Genomic DNA, 15,216 nt, shown 5'->3' with positions numbered 1-15,216 from the left:
ATGAAGAATACAATTTCGGAACTGAAAAACACAGTGGTAGGAATCAAAAGCAGGATTGAAGAGGCAGAAGATTGGATCAGCGAGTTGGAGGACAAAGTAGAAAAAACTCAGAGAAACAGCAAGAAAAGGAAAAGAGGCTCCAAAAGAATGAAGACGGATTAAGAGACATGCAAGACAATATAAAACGTAATAATATCCAAATAATAGGGCCACCAGAAGGAGAAGAGAAGGGCAAGAAAGAGAAAATCTATTTGAAAAAGTAATGGTGGAAAATTTTCCTGATTTGATGAGAGAAAAAGTTACAAAAATCCAGAAATCACAGAGAGTCCCAATTGAGAGGAACGCAAAGAGGCCCAATTCAAGACTCATCATCATTAAAATGGCAAAATTACAAGACAAAGAGAGAATCTTAATGGCAGCTAGGGAGAAAAAGGAAGTAACATACAACGGAGCCCCAATAAGGTTAGCTGCTGACTTCTCAATGGAAGAACTCCAAGCAAGAAGAAAATGACAAGAATTATTCCAAGTAATGAGAATCAGAGGCTTTCAACCAAGGCTACTTTACCCAGCAAGGCTCTCAATCAAGATAGAAGGCCAAATAAAGAGCCTCCAAGACAAAAGAAATCTAAAAGAATATGCCTCCATCAAACCAGCTCGGCAAGAAATACTAAAAGGTCTCCTTTACGGAAAGGAAAGAAAAGAGAAAGACAATGAGATGCACAGGTATAAAAATGACAATGAATAAATACCTATCAATAATAACGTTAAACATAAATGGATTAAATGCTCCAATCAAAAGATATAGAATACCTGAATAGATAAGAAAGCATGACCTATACATTTGCTGTCTACAAGAGACCCACCTCAGGACAAAAGACCTAAAGAGACTAAAAGTGAGGGGCTGGAAACAAAATTTCCAAGCAAATGGCCTGGAAAAAAGTCAGGGTAGCAATACTCATATGAGACAAAATAGACTTCAAAAAAAGGGCCATAAAAAGAGACTCAGAAGGTCACTTCATAATATTCAAGAGCAGAATCCACCAAGAAGACATAAACATTGTAAATATATATGGACCCAACATAGGAGCACCCAAAGATATAAAGAATATCTTAGAGGGCTTCAAGAAAGATATTGAAAGCAACACAATTATAGTAGAGGATTTTAATACCCCACTGTCAAAAATAGACAGATCTTCCAAACAAAATACCAACAAAGATATTGTGGAACTGAACAACATCCTAAATAAAATGGACTTAACTGATATATATAGAGCCTTTCATCCCAAAGAACCTAAATACACATTCTTTTCAAATGTGCATGGAACATTTTCAATGATAGATTACATGACAGTTCACAAAATAAGCCTCAATAAATTCAAGAAAATTGAAATTCTCTTGAGCATTTTCTCTGATCACAAGGGACTGAAACTGGAAACTAACCCCAAGAGAAAAGACCCAAAACATTCAAAATCACAGAGATCGAATAGCATGCTATTAAACAACGAGTGGGTCAAGAATGAAATTAGGGAAGAAATAAAAAAGTTTCTGGAAAAAAATGAAAATGAACTCACAACAAACCAAAACTTGTGGGACACAGCGAAGGCAGTCCTGAGAGGAAAGTTTATAGCAACACAGGCCTACCTAAAAAAGATAGAAATACTTCAAACAAACAACCTAACCCTATGCCTACAAGAACTTGAGGAACAACAACAAATACAGCCCAGAGCAAGTAGAAGAAAGGAAATAAAGATCAGAGCAGAATTAAATGACCCAGAGACTAAAAGCACAATTCTAAGGATCACTGAATCCAGGAGTTGGTGTTTTGAAAAGATAAACAAAATAGACGAGCCTTTAAGTAGGCTCATCAAGAAAAGAAGAGAGAGGACACAAATAAACACAATGAGAAATGAAAGAGGAAAGATTACAACTGACCCCACAGAAATACAAAGTATAGTAAGAAGGTACTATCAAGAACTGTATGCCAAGAAATTTGAAAACGTAGGTGAAATGGACAAATTTCTAGAAAAATATAATCTCCAAAACTCAATAAAGAGGTAGAGGAAAGCCTCAGTAGACCAATAACAGCAAATGAAATTGAAGCACTAATCAAAAATGTCCCAAAGCACAAAAGCCCTAGACCAGATGGTTTCACAGGAGAATTCTACAAAGCATTTAAGAAAGAGCTAAACCCTATTCTTCATAGACTATCCCCCAAAATTTAAAATGATGAAAGACTCCCAAACTCTTTTTATGAAGACAGCATCATCCTAATTCCAAAAGCAGATAGAGACACAACAAGGAAAGAAAATTGCAGGCGAATATCGCTGATGAACATAGACTCTAAAATCCTCAGCAAAATATTGGCAAACCACATCCAACAATACATTAAAAAGATCATTCACCATGACCAAGTGGGATTCATCCAAGGGATGCAAGGATGGTTCAATATTCGCAAATCAGTAAAAGTAATACATCATATAAACAAAAGGAAAGACAAAAATCATATGATCATATCAATAGATTCGTTAAAAGCTTTTGATAAGGTACAACACCCATTTATGACAAAAACCCTCAGCAAAGTGGGAATAGAGGGAGCATTCCTCAATAAAATAAAGGCCATATATGAGAGACCTACAGCCAACATCGTACTCAATGGACAAGAACTAAAATCTTTTCCACTAAGATCAGGAACAAGACAAGGTTGTTCACTTTCACCACTTTCTATTTAATATAGTATTGGAAGTTTTAGCCACATGATCAGACAGGGAAAGGAAATAAAAAGCATCCATATTGGAAAGGAGGAAACAAAACTGGCATTGTTTGCAGATGACATGATAGTGTACATGGGGAATCCTATAGACTCAACCCAAAAGCTGCTGAATCTAATAAATGAATTTGGCAAAACAGCGTTATACAAAGTCAATATCCAGAAATCAAAGGCATTTTTGTATACCAACAATGAATCAGCAGAAGCAGAAATCGAGAAAAAAATCCCATTCGATAGCAAAAAGCAAAACAAAATAGCTGGGAATAAATTTAACCAAGGACGTAAAAGAACTGTATGCAGAAAACTACACAACACTGAAGAAAGAAATCAAGGAAGATACAAACAAATGGAAACATAGACCATGTTCATGGATTGAAAGAATTAATATCATCAAAGTGTCTATACTACCTAAAGCAATTAACAGTTTCAATGCAATACCTATTAGAATAGCAATGACATACTTCACAGACATACAATGAACACTAAAAAAGTTTATATGGAACAACAAGCAACCCAAAATAGCAGCTGCAATTTTGAGAAAGAAGAACAAAGTGGGAGGGATCACAATACCTGATATCAAACTGTATTACAAGGCAACTGTAATCAAAACAGCCTGGTACTGGCATAAGAACAGGCACATAGACCAATGGAACAGAACAGAGAGCCCAGAAATAAACCCAAATCTCTACAGCCAATTAATATTTGACAAAGGGGGCAGCAACATTAAATGGAGTAATAATAGCCTCTTCAACAAATGGTGTTTGGAGAACTGGACAGCTACATGCAAAAAAAAAAAAAAGAAATTTGTAACACCAACTTACACCATACACCAAAATAAATTCAAGGTGGATAAAAGACTTAAATATGAGCTGTGACACCATTAAAATCCTAGAGGAGAACATTGGCAAGAAAATCTCATATATTTCATGCAGCACCATCTTTACTGATATGTCCTCTAGAACAAGGGACATAAAGGAAAGAATAAACAAATGGGATCTCATCAAAATTAAAAGCTTTTGCATGGCTAAAGAAAACAGCATTAACATAAAAAGAGAACCAACTGTATGGAAAAACATATTTGCCAATGATACCTCAGACAAGGTTTTAATCTCCAAAATATACAAAGAACTTACATGACTCCACTACAAAAAGACAAGCAACCCAATTAAAAAGTGGGCAAAGGACTTGAACAGACATTTCTCCAGGGAGGACATGCAGAAGCTCCAGAGAAACATGAAAAAATGCTCAATATCGCTAGCTATTAGAGAGATGCAAATTAAAACCACCATGAGATACCACCTTATGCAGGTCAGAATGGCTATCATAAACAAAGCAACAAACAACAAATGTTCAAGAGGATGTGGAGAATGGGGGACCCTAATCCATTTTTGGTGGTATGGAAGACTGGTACAACCACTATGGAAAACAGTATGGAATTTTCTCAGAAAACTAGAAATGGATCTGCTTTTTGACCCAGCAATTCCACTGCTAGGATTGTATCCCAAGAACCCTAAAACACCAATCCCAAAGAACATATGCACTCCAATGTTCACAGCAGCACAATGTACAGTAGTAGCCAAAAGCTGGAAGCAACCTAGTTGCCCATCAATAAATGAATGGATCAAAATTTATGGTATATATTCACAATGAAATTCTATGCAGCAGAAAGAAAAAAGTAGCTATTACTCTTTGCAACATCATGGATGGAACTAGTAAGCATTATGCTGAGTGAAATAAGCCACATGGTGAAAGACAAATACCATATGATCTCACCTTTAACAGGAAGCTAGCAACAAAACAAACAAGCAAGCAAAATAAAAACAAAGACACTGAAATAGAAAACAGGGGTACAGTGACTAGAGGGGAGGGAATTTCAGGGGAAAAGGAGAATGTTTGACAGGAAGTAGTATAAAGGACACATGGATAACAACTAAGGCGAGTGGAAATGGGAGGGAGGTGGGGAGCACCGGTAATGTGGGCTGGGATGGGAGTAAAAGACAGAAAACTGTACTTGAGCAATAATTATATAAAAAAGAGAGCTAGAAAGATTTTACTTATTTATTTTTAGAGAAGAGAAGAGAGGGAGAAATATAGGGACAAAACTATCAATGTATGGTTGCTTCTTACATCACTCATTGCCGACCTGTTTCACAACCCAGGAACATTCCCAAGACTGGGATTCAAACCAGCTACACATTGGTTTACAGGCTGACACTCAATCCACTGAGCCACCCCAGCCAGGGTAGGAATTATCTGCTTCTTAAAGAACCATTTAAAATTTTAATCTGGAGAGAGAACCAAGATGGTGGAGAAGAAAGTGGAACTGAGAGTAAGCCCTTACAGAACCAATCTGGAAATACAGCTACATTGTGGAGAAAATATCTAGGACAAACAACTTAACAAGATTTAGAGAGAAGACATAACCATAGACAGAGAGAAGAAACAGCATGAGCACAACTTGACTGGAAGGGAGTGTGGTGGTGATGCAAGAGTCCTGGCTGGGTGCCTATGGGTGACAGCTGAACTGTCGGAGGAATATTTAAGTGGCCGGTTTGATCCCCCTGACAAGTGTATGGCCTAAAACCCAAGCAGGGCTACCCAGCCTACAGCACCAGAGCCTGAGAAGTACACAGACAACATCCAGTTGTGAAAAGTTCCAGGGTTTTTCTCTGACAGAGATGGACAGATGGAGATGCAGAGAGGTGCAAAAAAACGGCCAATGCATAAATTTTCATTTGCAGCTATTTACCCTAGGCTCTGAAAATGAGGAGGGTAGAGTGGACTAGAGATGCTTGATGAGAGACTGGAGATAGTGGCTTTGAGGAGAGAACTGAGAGAGCAGCTTCCAGGATCCTGGTGTGGTCATTCCCCATACACCAGCAGCCATATTGTTCAGGTAGAACACTCCGTTTCAAGTGGCAGCAGCCTGAGAGGAAGCAATAGCCCTGCCACCAGGAGGGACTCTGCCCAACCATGTGGTGCTTACATCTAACTACTAAGTGCAGAGTGACTAGATAACAATTAAAAGAGTCAGCCACAAAGAGTAGATCACTCGCAACATCAAAAAATATTCCTAAAGTAAAATGGGGTGTACATCTAACATCAACAGAGCCAGATCCAGAAAGAAAAACACTGCACCTGCACAACAGCAGACAAAATGTGGTGGGTGGAGTGGCCCTCAGTCAACCAGCTGGGGGGAAGGACCCACCAAAGAAAGACCCAACAACAACAAAAACCCAAAGGCACACAGAGAGCCAACATAAATGACATCCTAAGAGAAGCAAGTTCAGGAGATCAAGGAGACTGCACCACTGACTCTCACAGGTCTCCTACCATAGAAGTTCACACAAAAACCCAGGGAGTCAGAGAAGATCGGTTTGAGAGCAGAGGCTAACAAGAAGAGTCTCACAAACAATGGAAATATAAATAATCCACAAAAGAAAGAAAAGGGGAAATCCTTGGAAAGAATACTAAATGAAATAGAGGGAAGTAACCTATCAGATATTGAGTTCAAAGCAATGGTAATCAGGAAGCCCAATGAGCTCACTGAAAATTACCAAAAACTACACGGAAACTGTGATAAACTCACGGAAAACTATATTAACATGAGAAAGAAAATAGAAAATACCAACAAGAGCCAAGAAGATATGAAGAATACAATTTATGAACTTAAAAGCAAAGTAGAAGGAATCAAAAGTAGGCAAGGTGAAGCAGAGGATCAGATCAGCGAGCTGGAGGACAAGGTAGAAAACAACACCCAGAAAGAGCAAGAATAGAAAAAAGATTCAGAAATAACAAAGAGGTGTTAGAGGAACTGCAGGACAGCATGAAACATAATAATATCTGTCTAATAGGGATATCAGAAGGAGAAGAGGTGATCAAGGGATAAAAAACCTGCATGAAAAAGTAATGATGGAAAACTAATTTGATGAGAGAAAAAGTCATACAAATCCAGGAAACACAGAGTCTCAATCAAGAGGAACTCAAAGAGGCCCACTTCAAGACACATAACCATTAAAATGGCAAAATTCCAAGACAAAGAGAGAATCTTAAAGGCAGCAAGTGAAATACAGGAAGTAACACACAAGGGAGCCCCAACAAGACTAGCAGCTGACTTGTCAATGGAAAGGCTCCAAGTCAGAAAGGAATGGCAAAAATACACAAAGTAATGAAAAATAAAGGCCTGCAACCAAGGCTACTCTATCCAACAATGCTCTCAGTTAAAATGGAAGGTGATATAAGGAGTTTCACAGACAAAAGAAGGCTCAAAGAATACACCTCCATGAAACCAGCAATACAAGATATGCTAAAGGGTTTGCTTTAAGAAAAGGAAGAAAAAGTGAGAGAGAGGAACACAGGCATGAAGGAAGTAAAATGGCAATGAATAAGTACTTATCAATAATAACCTTATATTTATTTATTTTTAAAAATATATTTTATTTATTTATTTTTAAAGAGAGGGGAAGGGAAGGAGAAAGAGTGGAAGAGAAACATCAATGTGTGGTTGCCTTTTGTGCGTCCTCTAATGGGGACCTAGCCTGCAACACAGTCATGTGCCCTGACTGGAAACCAAACCTGTGACCCTTTGCTTCACAGGCCCATGCTCAATCCACTGAGCTACACCAGCCAGGGCAATAACCTTATATTTAAAAGGATTAAATGCTCCAATCAAAAGATATAAAATAGTTGAAAGGGTAAGAAATGATGACTCCAAAATGCTGCCTACAAGAGTGCCACCTCAGAACAAAGGTTCTGAGCACAGACTGACCTACACAGACTGAAAGTGAAGAAATGGCAAAAATATTCCAAGCAAATGGACAAGAAAAAAAAACACAGTAAAAATACGCTTATCAGACAATATGGATTTCAAAACAAGGACTACAAAGAGAGACCCAGAAAGTCACTTAATAATACTCAAGGGAAGAATCCATCAAGAAGACATAAACATTATAAACATACATGCACACAACATAGGAGCACCCTAATATATAAGGAAAGTCTTGGAGGAATTCAAGAAAGATATTGACAACAACACAATTGCAGTAGGGGATTTCAACTTCTGACTATGAAAAATGGATAGATCTTCTACACAAAATATCAACAAAGATATTATAGCATTGAACACTGTCCTAGATCAAATAGACTTCATTGAGGGGACTTCCGCCAAGATGGAGGCATAGGTGGAAACACTGTGCCTTCTCCCACAACCAAGTTTGAATACAACAAAGGATTGGAGAAACAAAGACACAACCAAAGGACATAAAATTGAATTATACGGAAGTCTGACTACATCTAACCGTTCAACGGGGACGGTAAGAGGGGCGGAGCCAGCAGCGAGCGGGGTCGGGCAGGACAGGGTCCCCGACCCAGGCGCGCAGGCGGACGAGAACCAGCTGGGGTGCGGGGCAGACCGCGGGCGCATATTCGCGCACAGTGAGACAGACCACGCAGGCCCCAGGGGGCGAGGGCTGACGGCAGTGGCACACTCGCGAGCAGTGGGACGAAACGCGTGGGCCTGGTGACGGCAGCAACTGCGGCACCGGTGAGGGCCGTGGCAGCAGGCGGCGGACAGGACGCCATAGTCCCTCTTTGACCCCGCCCCCACATACAGCGTCACAACCCAGCGACTTAATTTCCCTGCAATACCGGTGAGAGCCATTGTCGCTCTTTGACCCCACCCCCACAAACAACGACACAACCCAGCGACTTAGTTGCCCTACGGCACCGGTGAGGGCCCGGGCGGCAGGCGGCAGACGGGACGCCAGAGTCCCTCTTTGACCCCGCCCCCACATACAGCATCACAACCCAGCGACTTAGTTTCCCTGCAATACCGGTGAGAGCCATTGTCGCTCTTTGACCCTGCCCCCACATACAACGTCACAACCCAGCGACTTAGTTGCCCTGTTCTAGTGAACACTTTAGGGCTCTGATCCTGCTATGGAACAGGCACGAACAACCCGAAAGATGGCGCAAGAAGAACTCAAAGTCCCAGAGCCAATAACTCTAAGCGACCAAGAAATTGCCAGCCTCTCAGAAGCACAATTCAGGACACTATTTATCAGGATGCTCACAGAACTGGTAGATTATAGTCACAAATTAGAGGAACATAGTCACAAATTAGAGGAACATATGAAGGCTAAACTAATTGAAATGAAGGGAGATGCACAGGAAACCAATAGTGATGGAAAGGAAACTGGGACTCAAATCAATGGAATGGACCAGAAGGAAGAACAAAACATCCCACCAGAAAGGAATGAAGAAATGAGAATTCAAAAAAATGAGGAGAGGCTTAGGAACCTCCAGGACATCTTTAAACGTTCCAACATCCGAATTATAGGGGTACCAGAAGGGGGAAAGAAACAGCCACGAGTGGAAAACATATTTGAACAAATAATAAAGGAGAACTTCCCCAGTCTGGCAAAGGAAATAGACTTCCAGGAAATCCAGGAAGCTCAGAGAGTGCCAAAGAAGTTGGACCCAAGAAGGAACACACCAAGGCACATCATAATTACATTAGCCAAGACCAAAATGAAGGAGAGAATCCTAGAAGCATCAAGGGATAAGGGGACAGTCACCTACAAAGGAGTACCCATCAGACTGTCAGCGGATTTCTCAAAAGAGACCTTCCAGGCAAGAAGGGGCTGGAAAGAAGTATTCCAAGTCATGAAATCCAAAGACCTACAGCCAAGATTGCTTTATCCAGCAAAACTTTCATTTAGAATGGAAGGGCAGATAAAGTGCTTCTCAGATAAGGTCAAGTTCAAGGAGTTCATTTTTACCAAGCCCTTATTATATGAAATGCTAAAGGGACTTATTTAAGAAAAAGAAGATGAAATATATGAACAGTGAAAGGACAGCAAACACACAGCTATTAACAACCACACCTAAAACAAAAGCAAACCAAGTGGACAGCTAGATCAGGAGTGGAACCATAGAAATGAAGAACACATGGAGGGTTAGAAACAGGGGAGTGGGAGGGGGAGAAGGGGGGAGAAGGCACAGAAAATAGCATAGATGGTAGGTAGAAAATAGGTAGTGGGGAGGGTGAGAATAGTGGGGGAAATATAGAATCCAAAGAACTTGAGACACGTGGTTATAAACTAAGGGGGGCAGAATGGTGGGGGAGGGAGGGTGCGGGTGGAAGGGTTTGAAGGGGGGAATAGAACAACTGTAATGGTATAATCAATAAAATATATTAAAAAAAAAAAAAAATAGACTTCATTGATATGTATGTAAAATATTTCATCCCAAAGAAGCTAAATACACATACTTTTCAAATGCACATGGGACAGTTTCAAACATAGGCACAATGATAGGACACAAAACAAGCCTTAAAAAATTCAATAAATACGAAATTATATCAAGCATTTTCTCTGATCACAAGAGACTAAAACTAGAAACTGACCACAAGGAAAAAATCCAAATCACTCAAACCCATGGAGATTGAATAGCAGGCTATTAAATAATGAATGAGTTAAGAATGAGATAAAAATTTCTGGAAACAAATAAAAATGAACTCATATCAATCCAAAACTTATGGAACACAGCAAAGGCAGTCCTGAGAGGGAAGTGTAAACATATACAAGACTATCTAAAAATGACAGAAACACTTCTGAGAGCTCCATATCTCAAGGGTTAGAGCACTGGTCTTTAAAAAAAATAGAAACAATTCAAATAAACAACCTAACTCTACACCTATAAGAACGGGAGTAACAAAAGAGACAGCCCAAAGCTACTATAAAAAAATTATCAAGATCAGAAATCAAGAATAAAATCACACTTGATATAGCAACAAGAAAAATAAAATACCTAGGAATAAACCTACCTGAAGAGGTAAAAAATCTGTACTCAGAAAATTATTTAACATCTAAGAAAAAAAATTAAGGAAGACAAAAACCAATGGAAGCATGTACCATGCTCATGGGTTAGAAGAATTAACATCATCAAAATGTCCATACTACCCAAAGCAATTTATGGATTAAATGCCATCCCTATTAAAGTATACCAATGACATATTTCACAGATAGAGAACAAACATTTCAGAAATTTATATGGAACCTTAAATGACCCCAAAAAGCTGCAGCAATTTTGGAAAAGAACGAAATAGGAGGGATCACAATACATGATATCAAATTTTACTATAAGACCACTGTAATCAAAACAGTCTGGTACTGGCATTGGTGTAAGAACACATACACCAATGGAACACAATAGAGAGCCCAGAAATAAATCCAAGTCTCTATGCTCAATCAGTACTTGACAAAGGGCACACACAAACATAAAATGAAGTAAAAATAGCCTCTTTAACAAATGATGTTGGGAGAGCTAGACAACTACATGCAAAAAAATAAAAGTTGATCACCCAGTTACACCATACCCAAAAATAAATTCAAGGTGGATAAAAGACTTAAATACAAGTCATTCCACCATTAAACTCCTAGAAAAGAACATAGGCAGGGAAATCTCAGATATTCCATGCAGTAATATTTTCACTGATGTCCCCTAGATCAGGGGAAATAAAGAAAAGAATAAACAAATGGGATCTCATCAAAATAAAAAGCTTCTGCATGACTAAAGAAAACAGCATTAAAATGAAAAAAGAACCAACTGCATGGGAAAACATACTGGCCAATGATACCTCAGGCAAGGGTTTAGTCTACAAAATATATAAAGAACTCACATGACTCCACTCTAAGAAGACAAGAAACCCAATTAAAAAAATGCACAAAGGACTTGAACAAACACATTTCCAAGGAGGACATACAGAGGATCTAGAGACATATGAAAAGATGCTCAGTGTTGCTAGCTATCAGAGAGATGCAAATTAAAACCACAATGAGATACCACTTTACACCTGTCACAATGGCCATCATAAACAAAGCAACAAACAACAAGTGTTGGAGAGGTTGTGGGGAAAAGGGGACCCTAGTTCACTGTTGGTGGGATTGCAGACTGGCACAACCATTCTGGAAAACAGTATGAAATTTTCTAAGAAAACTAAAAATGGACCTGCCTTTTGACCTGGCAATTCCATTTCTAGGATTATATCCTAAGAACCCTGAAACACAAATCTAAAAGAACCTATGCACCCTAATGTTCATAGCAGCACAATTTACAATAGCCAAGTGCTGGAAACAACCTAGGTGCCCATCAGTAAATCAATGGATCCAAAAACTATGGTACATTTACACAATAGAATTCTATGTAGCAGAAAGAAAGAAGGAACTCCTACCCTTTGCAACAGCATGGATGGAACTGGAAAGCATTATGCTGAGTGACATAAGCCAGGTGGTGAAAGAAAAATACCATATGATCTGGCCAGAATCCTAAACAACAAAACAAACAAGCAAGCAAAATATAACCAAACACACTGAAATAGAGAACAGGCTGACAGTGACCAGAGGGGAGAGAGGAAGGAATTTCAGGGGAAAAGGAAAAGGGTTTAGAGCAGCAAATATAGAGGACACATGGACAAAAACTAAGGGGGTTGGAAATGGAAGGGACGTGGGGAGCACTGGGAGGGTGGGCTGAGATGGGAGTAAAAGAGAGGAAACTGTACGTGAACAACAATTAAAATAAATTTTAAAAAATGAAATGGGAAGAAGAAGAAGATAATGGCCGTGGAGTAGGATGGAGCGACTCCAGTTCTCATACCCCTGGGAGAAAATCCTGGCAGATCTACTGAGGAACAGCGCAATTAATTCCCCAACCAACAATTCCCCAGCATTTATGAAAATAAGAGACCAGAGATAGTGACGGACCAGACAGCTACAGGTTGGTGGGGTCTCAGGGTCATGAGTATGTATGCAGGCAGCCAGGCCAGTGGCAGCCCTCAGCTGGCGAATAATGGCCCTGAGGCGTGGCTGCCGCAGCGGTCGGGGCCCAGAGGTTCCCCCCTGCACCCAGCAACAGGGGCGTCTGACACAGAGGACTCATCGGGACCCTGACACCTGTGAGTAAAGACAAAATCAGCAGCCCTTAACGCCTCGGAGCCGATGCGTTAGGGGTGTAGAGGCTTCCGTCTGCAGCCAGTGCCACGGAGGACTCATTGGGAGCCCGGCACCCAGTGGAGCCTTGGCCTGGCTGCCGGGGTCCTTGGAAGAGAGCTGGCTCCCTCCCTCCCCACCTAGGAGGGGCTGGGTGGCAGAGATCTGTCTGCCTAGGTTTTCAGGGAGAGTGGCAAGGACAGGGGGCCGTGTTCAGTTGTGATCTCTGTGTCGCCAGCCCACCAGCCCACCAGCCCAGGAAATTTGAGAGGAGCAATATCCTAACCAGTCAGGTTGGGGATTGGGCTGGGCTGAGAGGCAGGCTTTCTGGAGACTTTTTATTGGAAAGTGGACTGAGGTGTTCTCCTGTGAAGGCATCTTGACTTGCTTCTCACCCAGCCACAGGACTGGGAAGGACCATACCAGATCCTGTGGGACACAGGCAGCCTGTCGGGTGGGCGGGCGCCTGCACCCCAGGCTTGTAGACTGGCTGGCATTCGAATGTGCACCTGGGCCTACAACCCAGCCCACAGAGAAGTCCTGCCAAAACCAGAAAAACCGGATCGGACTGTTTGAAACCAACAAGGGATGGTTGGTGTTTTTTTTTAACTTTTTTTTTCAGTAATCGTATATTTCTTTTAATATTATTGTTGCTGTATCTTTCAGTACTTTGTTCCTCTCCTTTCTTTTTTCCTGTTTTAGTCCCTCTTCATTTCACCCCAAACTTACTGCTTTTTCCTCACTTCTCTTGCCCTTTTTTTGTGTGTTTGTTTGTTTGTTTGTTGCTTTCTATAGCACTGTAAATACTTCACAACACATCTCTTCAGTCTTAGCCCACTTTACAGGTTCCTGAATTCTATTACTGTAGTGATTAACTCTACTTGCTCACATGCTACATCTATTTACTATTCTTTACTCTCACCTTACCTCAAAATCTGACCGCCTGCAACCTCACTGCTTTCTAGATACAACTCACAAGCCTTCCCTCCCCAACAAGAGACTTATCTTTGGTCTATCCTTTCTTAAAAGTGGCAAATTGGGTTGAAGATTACAGTTAACACTATATAGAGCCTAAAGATCTTCTATCTCTTCTCTACCGGCTGAGAATGTAAATATCATAAAGTACTATACTGGAGTCATAAAAAATTTTGCTTCCCCCTCCAACTTATCACACCCACACAAAGAAAGGAGTAGGTGGAAGCAGAGAACATCAAGATACCTGCAGGAGTCTGCACCACTGAACCTCACAGGTATTCTACAACAGAAGTTCACACCATAAACCCAAGGAGTAAGAACAGATCAATTTAAGAAGCTGAGGCCAAGAAGAAGAGCAACACAAACAATGGGAAGATGAAGAAACAGTGCCCAAATGAAAGGAAAGGTGGAAGTCTCAAAAAGAATGTTAGATGAAATAGAGGCAATTCAACTATCAGACATTGATTTCAAAGCACTTGTTATCAGGAAATTCAAAGAGCTCACAATGAGCTACCAGAAACTAGAGAGGACCTACAATGAACTCTCCGCAAATTATAGGAACATGAAAAAGGAAAGAGAAACTATCAGCAAAGGCCAATACAAAATGAAGAATACAATTTCTGGACTGAAGAACACAGTGGAAGGAATTAAAAGCAGGATCAATGAAGCAGAAGATCGGATAAGCAAGTTGGAGGACAAAGTAGAAAGAAACTCACAGAAAGAGCAAGAAAAAAAAAGAGGCTCAGAAAGAATGAATAGAGAATAAGAGAAATGCAAGACAATATGAAATGTAATAATATCAGAATAATAGGAATACCAGAAGGAGAAGAACAACAAGGGATGTAAAGTATTTGAAAGAGTAATGATGGAAAATTTCCCAAATTTGATGAGAGAAAAATCCACCCAAATCTAGGAATCACAGAGAGTCCCAAGCAAGAGGAACTCAAAGAGGCCCACTTCAAGACACATCATCATTAAAATGGCAAAATTCCAAGACAAAGAGAATCTTCAAGGCAGCAAGGGAGAAAAAGGAACTAACATACAAGGGAGCCCCAATAAGTTTAGCTACTGACTTCTCAATGAAAACACTCTAAGCAAGAAGAGAATGGCAAGATATATTTCAACTTATGAGAAACAGAGGCCTATAACCAAGGCTACTTTACCCAGCTGGGCTCTGAATCAAGATAAAACACCAAATAAAGAGCTTCCAAGACAAAAGAAGTCTAAAAGAATATGCCTCTACCAAACCAGCTCTACAAGAAATACTAAAAATACTGGTTTAAAGAAAGGAAGGAAAAGAGAGAGACCGAGGGGGACTCAGGTACAAAAATGGCAATGAATAAGTACCTATCAATAAAAACTTTAAACGTAAATGGACTAAATGCTCCAATCAAAAGATATAGAATAGGCCCTGGCTGGTTTAGCTCAGTGGATTGAGCACGGGCCTGTGAAGCAAACGGTGGCTGGTTCTATTCCCAGTCAGGGCAC

Source organism: Sturnira hondurensis, unplaced genomic scaffold (genome assembly GCF_014824575.4).
Source record: "Sturnira hondurensis isolate 20B ecotype Veracruz unplaced genomic scaffold, ASM1482457v3 Scaffold0006220, whole genome shotgun sequence".
In the NCBI taxonomy this organism is placed as follows: domain Eukaryota; kingdom Metazoa; phylum Chordata; class Mammalia; order Chiroptera; family Phyllostomidae; genus Sturnira; species Sturnira hondurensis.
This window is presented reverse-complemented; position numbering follows the sequence as displayed.